Source organism: Tupaia chinensis, unplaced genomic scaffold (genome assembly GCF_000334495.1).
Source record: "Tupaia chinensis unplaced genomic scaffold, TupChi_1.0 Scaffold000042_2, whole genome shotgun sequence".
In the NCBI taxonomy this organism is placed as follows: domain Eukaryota; kingdom Metazoa; phylum Chordata; class Mammalia; order Scandentia; family Tupaiidae; genus Tupaia; species Tupaia belangeri.
The window spans coordinates 946,920-954,191 of record NW_006159498.1 but is presented as its reverse complement, the minus strand read 5'-3'; the positions used below and the strand labels follow the sequence as shown (position 1 = coordinate 954,191).

Here is a 7,272-nt window from a genome sequence, read left to right as displayed (position 1 = left end):
CCCAGCACTGCCGCCGAGCCCAGCGGGTGGCCACTCGGCCACAGCACGGGCCGCAACACGGATGGAGCTTGACGACATCATGCCAGCTGACGGGCGCCAGACACGAACGGCCACACGCTGGCAATTCCATCGGTAGGCAATGTCAGGGGCGGGGAGTCCATACAGACACAAAGCAGAGTGGCGGTTGACAGGGACAAGGACATGGAGAGTGACCGCGAATGGATATGGGGTTTGCTATGGCCTGAACATCTGTGTACCCCAAATGCATAGGCTGACATTCGATCCCCACGTGATGGCATTGGGAGGCCCTTTGGGAGAGGATTTGGTTTGAGGACGAAGCTCTCCTGGTGAGGTCAGTGCCCTTATACATGAGAGCCCAGAGTGCACCCTCATCCTGCACCCCGTAGAAGGTACCATCGGTGAACCGGGAAGCTGGCCTGCCCTGGACACAGAATCTGAGGCACCCTGACCCAGGACTTCCCAAGCCCCAGAACCGTGAGGAAAGAATTTCTATTGTGTATAAGTCCCCCAGACTGTGGTATTCTGTTACAGCAACTAGGATAAACTAGGACAGGTCGTTTCTCTTCTGACAAATGTTCCCAAGGCAACGGTGGTACCGGAGGCAAACCTTGCAAAGTTACTAAACCCACGGCAGTGCACACTTTGAAAGCGTAAATGCTACAGTTCGTGACTATCTCTAGAAAAAAGATGTTGCTAAGTTAACAGACCAGCCACCAACCCAAACTAGAACACTCAGTCAGGCTCCCGAGCTGTGCGTCATCCCCTGTTCCCACAGCACAGGCTTTCTAATCAGTGTGCATTTACACACCTAGGAATTCCTGAACTTTCTTTTTTTTTTGGAGAGATTTTTCACTATAGGGCGCGTGCACTCGCCAGACAGACAGAGAGACAGAGAGACAGAAAGCGAGAAATCACCCCCCCAGAGGGGATGGCCACGCCGCAATCCCTTCTCCTCCATTCTCCTCTCGGGATCTTGGGCACACACACACACATGCCCGGCATGAGTTTTAAGCCACCGGGTCCGGGACGCGAACCGCGGTCGACTACGTGGGAGTCCAGCAACATAGTCATCACGCTAACTGCTGGTTCCCGAATTCCTGAACATTTTGAGAATTAGCTGACCTAGGGGAAAAAAGAAGGCAAGACAATACAGAGGAAAGCATGAAGCTTTGGTTCCACACAGACGGAGGGTTCGAACCTCAGCTCTACTGCTCACCAGTCTGGAGGCTTTCAAACCACTTTACCTCCGTCCCCACAACCTTGAAATGAGGGTAGGAACGTCTCTTTTTTTCTTTACGTTTTTGCTATAGGGTCCATGCACTCGCCAGAGAGACTGAGAGAAGGAAAGTGAGACATCACCTCCCATGGAGGATGGCCATGTTGCAATCCCTTCTCCTCTAGTTTCCCCTCAGGATTTCAGTCACACATACACACATACCCAGCAAGATTTTCTGTCGGGTCTAGGACTCGAACCACAATTGGCCATGTAGGAGCCCAGGGTCTTCATCACTACCTACCTGCTGGGCTCAGGAAAGCTTTGCTGAAAGCTCCGTAGTGAGGGTGCACTGAGGTGAGGACAAGGCCAGCCTAGCATAGCCCTGACAGGATCTCCTCGGTGGGCTTGTGACCATCACTGCTGTGCTCCGGAACTTTGGAACTGTCATCAAACAGCTGCCCCAGAACACGTTTCCTTTAGGACTTTAAAACAATTTCCTTGCATCAAGAATCGTTAAACTGTAGGTGGTGGCAGCCAGTGGCGTGATGGTAAGGTGACTGGATCCCACGTGGCTGACTCTGTGGTTTGAGCTCTGGACCTTGTGGCTTGAAAAACATGTGGGGTGCATGTGCATGTGTGCCCAAAATCCTGAAAGGAAGAATGTGGAAGGGACTGTGGCATGGCCGTCCCCCATGGGGTATGCTTTCTCACTTTCCCTCTCTGTGTCTCTGGTGAGTGTACATGAGTGCTAGCAAGCTTTTAAAAATTAAAATTAGAGGAGACTAGATATTTTTTCAGAAGTTTAAAACAAGTAACTATTTGCTGCCTAGGGACAAGAATATGACCCAGGTACATCCCGAGTTAGACTGCAGGCTGATGTATTAAGTGAAAGAAAGAAAGATTCTAAAGAGTTATGCAGTTCGGGAATCTGACATAATGCACAAACTTTGAACATTGTATTCATTCAAAAAGTGAAAAATACATAGATAAAAGTAGCTAGCGAAAGCATTAATTGAAGTATCTGAGCAAATAGCAGTGTCGGGGAGATTTGCTTATAGCTCTGTAAACCTGACACTATTAATAGGGATAAAACATTCCAGTTTTCCAGGGGACCAGCAGTTAGTGTAATGGCTATGTCGCTGGATTCCCACGTAGTCGACCGTAGTTCGCGTCCCAGACCCGGTGGCTTAAAACTCACGCCAGGCGCGTGTGCGTGCGTGCCTAAGATCCTGAGAGGAGAATGGAGAAGGGATTGCGGCATGGCCATCCCTCCTGGAGGGTGATTTCTCGCTTCCTGTCTCTCTGTCTCTGTCTGTCTGGCGAGCGCATGCGCCCTGTAGCAAAAACCTCTCAAAAAAATTTTAAAAATTTCCAGTTCTCAACAAATACAATAAAATTGTTTCAAAGCACCTCTTGGTACTGACTTAAACTTCAAGACATTCGGCCAATGGTGCCACTGAACTTCTCAAAAGAAAAAACACCCAATACCAAGCACAAAGTCCCCAGTGGAGGACAGACGTGCCCAATGGATGCCCACCAGGACTCCTGAGACTCTTCTGTGGGGATTGGAACAACAGGCTTCAGTGCTGGCTTGTCCCCTGCCGGGCACCCCAGCCATTTCAGGGACCAACTGGTAGACCAGGGCAAGGAGGGGACACAGCCCAATGTGTGGAGACAAGCTGACACTGTGGTTTGAGAGATACTCCTTGAGAGAAACCTTAGGCTGGAGGGCCCTTTCCCGGTCTCGCAGACAGAGGGAAACAGCGAGTGACTATTTCTCAGACCACATTTAAGCCCTGACAGGAGAAAGCGTTAACACAGGGGCTAACGACCCTGGCCTTGGAATCAAACTGTCATGGGCTGAATCCTGGTTCTACCTTGAGTAGGCGTGGGATCTCAGAGTGCTGGTTCTTCTCTTGTAAAATAGGGTTATGTCTATCTCCAGGAATTACAAGGACAAAAATGTGGACTATATGTAAAGCGTGTCTCGTGGGTACTTTAACTGGCCTCGTTGTGAGCACCAACTCTCCTTCTCCCTGGGGGCTGAGCCAAGAAGGATCAGAGGCCGCAGCCTGGCTGGGAACACCTGTCACACCTGGCCCCACGCGGTGGCACTCAGTGCTCAGCAAATGCCGGTGCTCAATGACAGAACTTCTGATTTCCTCCCTGGTTACTGAAAGGCGATTCCATGCCCTGTCACAGACAGGACAGCCGTCTGTGGGACCTGCCCTTCCCCAGCCATTTGGCACCAGCTTGCTCCGAGCGTCTCGCTCTCCTCGAACCCACCTGCTGTACTTTAAGAGGAGGCCATGGCTCCTTTGGTATTTCCCGTGGCGCACGGGCTTTGCTGGCTCTATCAGGTGTCCCACACATGGAGGGCCACACATACGCAAAAGTGACAGTCGAGCCTGCTGGCACCACAGTCCCCTTCACAAAGCTTCCTTAAAGATGAGTCGAGGCACGCAGCCTGAGACACCGCACCTCCTCCTGCAGGTCCTGGCTGTGAGGGGCTGGAAGGCCAGTGGGGACAGGGAGCACTAGGGAAGGCGGGGCAGTGGTCGTCACAGGTGGGTGACTCAGTGCTACATTTCCAGCTACATGGCCTCTGCCCGCTGTGGCAAACGCTCTAGTACAGAGGTGAGGGCTTATACAGTCGCCCACAGGACCCCAGGCACAGCCACGGGCCCGCGCTGTTGGAGCTCAAGCGCACTCCGACGGGCTAGGAGGCTGCGCTCGGGGAGGGTAGAGGGCTCCGCCATCACACGGCAAGCCTAGAGACCCGCGCCTGGGACTCCTGACAGCCTGGGGGCCCCTGTGCTCCCTGCATTGCTACGACAGCCCCACCCAGGCACTGTGAGGCAGAAATGGCCATTCCAGGGTGGTAACAGATGGGTCAGACTCCAGGGCGCTTCGCCTTGGCCTCCCTTCTTGAACCAGGAGGACCCAGGAAAAATCTTGGCACTCTGTTCTCCTGTGCCTCCCTCCCGTGACGGGACCCACGTAGCTGTGACTGTCCTCCTGGCTCCATTAAGTGGCACTGTTGGCACAGTGGCACCAAGGGAAGCTTCAAAACCAGCTTCCCAGGTCCCCCAGCAGCACACACTGAGGGCCAAAAAGCTTGCTTCCTGTTGCCTGGGTAACCTGAGAGTCCTTGGAGAAAGCCTAGGAGCACACTCTGCATTTTCCCCTCTGACCCTTCTCCCCGTGCGGCTGTGAGCTTGGGGGGAAGCTCATTCTACCCTCTTGTCGCGCTAGGGTGCATCTGCACTAGTTGTGAACATTTCCGTGTAGGCCCTGCTTCTGGTCGAATATATGGCACAGGGCTACGAAATCGTTTTCTCGTCAGGATTATTTTTCTTCGTAAGAAAAACCATCTCTAAGCCAACAGCTGTCATTTTTCATTACTGTCAAGGGAGGGCGCAGGGAAACCTCTTTTCTGAGAAACGAGGCTGAAACAACTCAGGAAAGCCTGGCGTAGCCTGTTTAGTCTGTGATGACCTTGACGCCGTCTCGCTAGACACTGCAGCCTTCACTCCCAAGTTTGCAGCGCAGGGTGACTGCAACCAGCGACGGCCTGGCAAGGACTCAGCAGACACAGTGCCCCACGCTGTCCTTGGAAGCACCTGGACTGGCCCCATTTTGCACATGAAGCAGCTAAGGCAGAGAAGGGATGTGGCCGGGAGATGGTAGGCGGGCTGTAAGCCCAGGCAGCAGAGCCCTTACCCCACCACGTGCACCGGCCTCCCCTATGCCAGGGGTGTGTCAAATGCTACATAAACTCCTGAGTTCTGCACAGCCACGGACAGTTCAAAATCAATCGTTTGTACTCATAAGATATTAGAGAAAAAATAGAGGCAGAATAGAGAGGAAAACAGAAGCTGTAAATGCCACAGAAAAAGGAAGGCGTCCCACAAGCCATAAGAACAAAGCAGACAGCCTACAAATACTGAAGCAAAGCAACCAACCAGCAGATAAAACTCAGACACAGAATCTCGAAGTCAAAGAACTCTGAACTTCTCATTCAGCCCCTCAGCCTGCAACGACCACGGGCTCAGTAACGCAGGCTGGCAGTGACGAGCCACGTCAGAGAGCGGCCGTCTGACACTCGGCAGACACGAGGCGGCACACGGCCAGTGTGGTGCCCATCACCCCGCGGAGAGCAGACTCAGAAAGGCCTTGTCCCGGCCGTGGCGGTGCACAGGCGCAGCACTGCAGGGAGACCGAGGCTCGGTCCCTGGGCCAACCTGAACATGCTGGGTGGGAGCCTGGGGATGGAGGATCGCTGACAGCAAGACCCTGTCTAGGACGCCTATCTCCGTCTGCCTTCCTTTCCCTCTCTCCCCATCTCTTTCTCATAAAGGAGACATCTGTAACTTGGGAAAACTTCACACTCGTGTGCAATACTTCCCCCGTGATGATGCCAGTTCAGAGATGCCAGACAGCTTCTCGTTTCAGCTCTCACACATATGCATGTGTGTGTGTGCGCATACTGGAGCTTTAAAAAGTGGAAAAATGAGGGGCCGGCAGGTGGCGTGGTGGTTAAGACGCTGGACTCCCACATGGCCAACCATGGTTCAAGTCGCAAACCTGGAGGCCTGCTTTCTCACTTGCCCTCTCTGTCTTGTTCTGTTCTTCTCTGGTCAAATTAAAATAAACAAATGAAGTAATTCTTTTTTAAAAATGTAGAAAAATGAAAGTAGAGTTTATTTTGGTGCAAAAATTTTTTTGTGATCCATGCATAGTTTTTTCAAACTGTGCATTTTTCATAAACTTTTTGAAGACTCGCGCGCGTGTGTGTGTGTGTGTGTGAATTTTAAAATTCTGCAGGGAACGGGAAAGACAGTTCAGAGAGTCTGCATATACACCCCTCCGTATATAACCAGAGTACATAGTTATCCAAATAAAAACATTCACCTGCCACGCTCTACTAACTGAACTACAGACTTTATTCAGATGTCCCCCTCCCCAGTGGTCCTGCTCTGGGCTGGGCCCCATGTTGCATTTAGTTCTATCTCCTCAGTGCCCTCCAGTCTGTGTCTGTGGTGACTTGGATGCTTTTGAACGTCCGTGCTGGGTCAGAACGCTTGGTCAGGTATTTTGTAGAATACCCTTGGATTTGCATCTGATTCTTTGTCTGGGGGCGGGCGCTGCAGAGGTGGCATGCCACGTCAGGGGTACAGGGCGCTGACCTGTCTGCTCAGAGTTGCTCAGGTTGTTCTTGCAGGAAAGGTGGGATCTGGGGTCTGTCCACTATCAAGTTACTAATCTTCCCTCTGTAAGTTGTAAGTATTGGGGAGAGATGCTTTGAGGGTATGCAAATATTTGTTTCTCCTTAAACTTCACTGGTTTTAGACTTCCTGGACCATCTCGCCTACAGCAATCGTGACTACAAAGTCCCGACGGTGATTTCCCATCGCCTTTTCCGCTCGCTACCTGTTACCTGGAATTCCGTGAGGAGTTGTCAGGTTATATCTGATGTGTTTTCTCCTCACTGATGGAAACACACACAACTAAAGCTATAGCTACAATTTGAAAAATTACTTTTAAGAGACTTGACATACTCATTTCAGAGCCAGCAGACTGTTTATTTATTATTTGTCAGAGGGCATGTGTGCTTGCCAGAGAAGGACAGAGAGAGAGAGGAGAGAACACCCCCAAGGGGGCATGGTCAAGCTGCAGTCCCTTCTCCCAAGTGTCCATTCTGCTGGGACTATGGGTACGCACATGCACACGCTTGGCGTTTTACAGCTGCTTAGGCCAGGACTGACACCACACAGTTGGCCGTGAGAGATCCGGCTCCCTTAACATTAGGCCGCAGGACAAGCCCCACTATTTCTTTTTCTTTCTTTGAAGAGTTTTTTGTTTTGGGAACCAGCAGTTAGCGTAATGGCTATGTCGCTGGATTCCCACGTAGTCGACCGCGGTTCGCGTACCGGACCCGGTGGCTTAAAACTCACGCTGGGCGCGTGTCGTGCCCAAGATCCCGAGAGGAGAATGGAGGAGAAGGGATTGCGGCGTGACCATCCCCCCCCCCC

General features: G+C 51.9%; 1 protein-coding gene across 3 annotated transcripts in view; it reads right to left on the bottom strand.

Moving 5' to 3' along the window:
- The window catches only part of ADCY9 (adenylate cyclase 9), a 141,598-nt gene that overhangs the window by 27,334 nt on the left and 106,992 nt on the right, over positions 1 to 7,272 (bottom strand). The window lies entirely within an intron of this gene.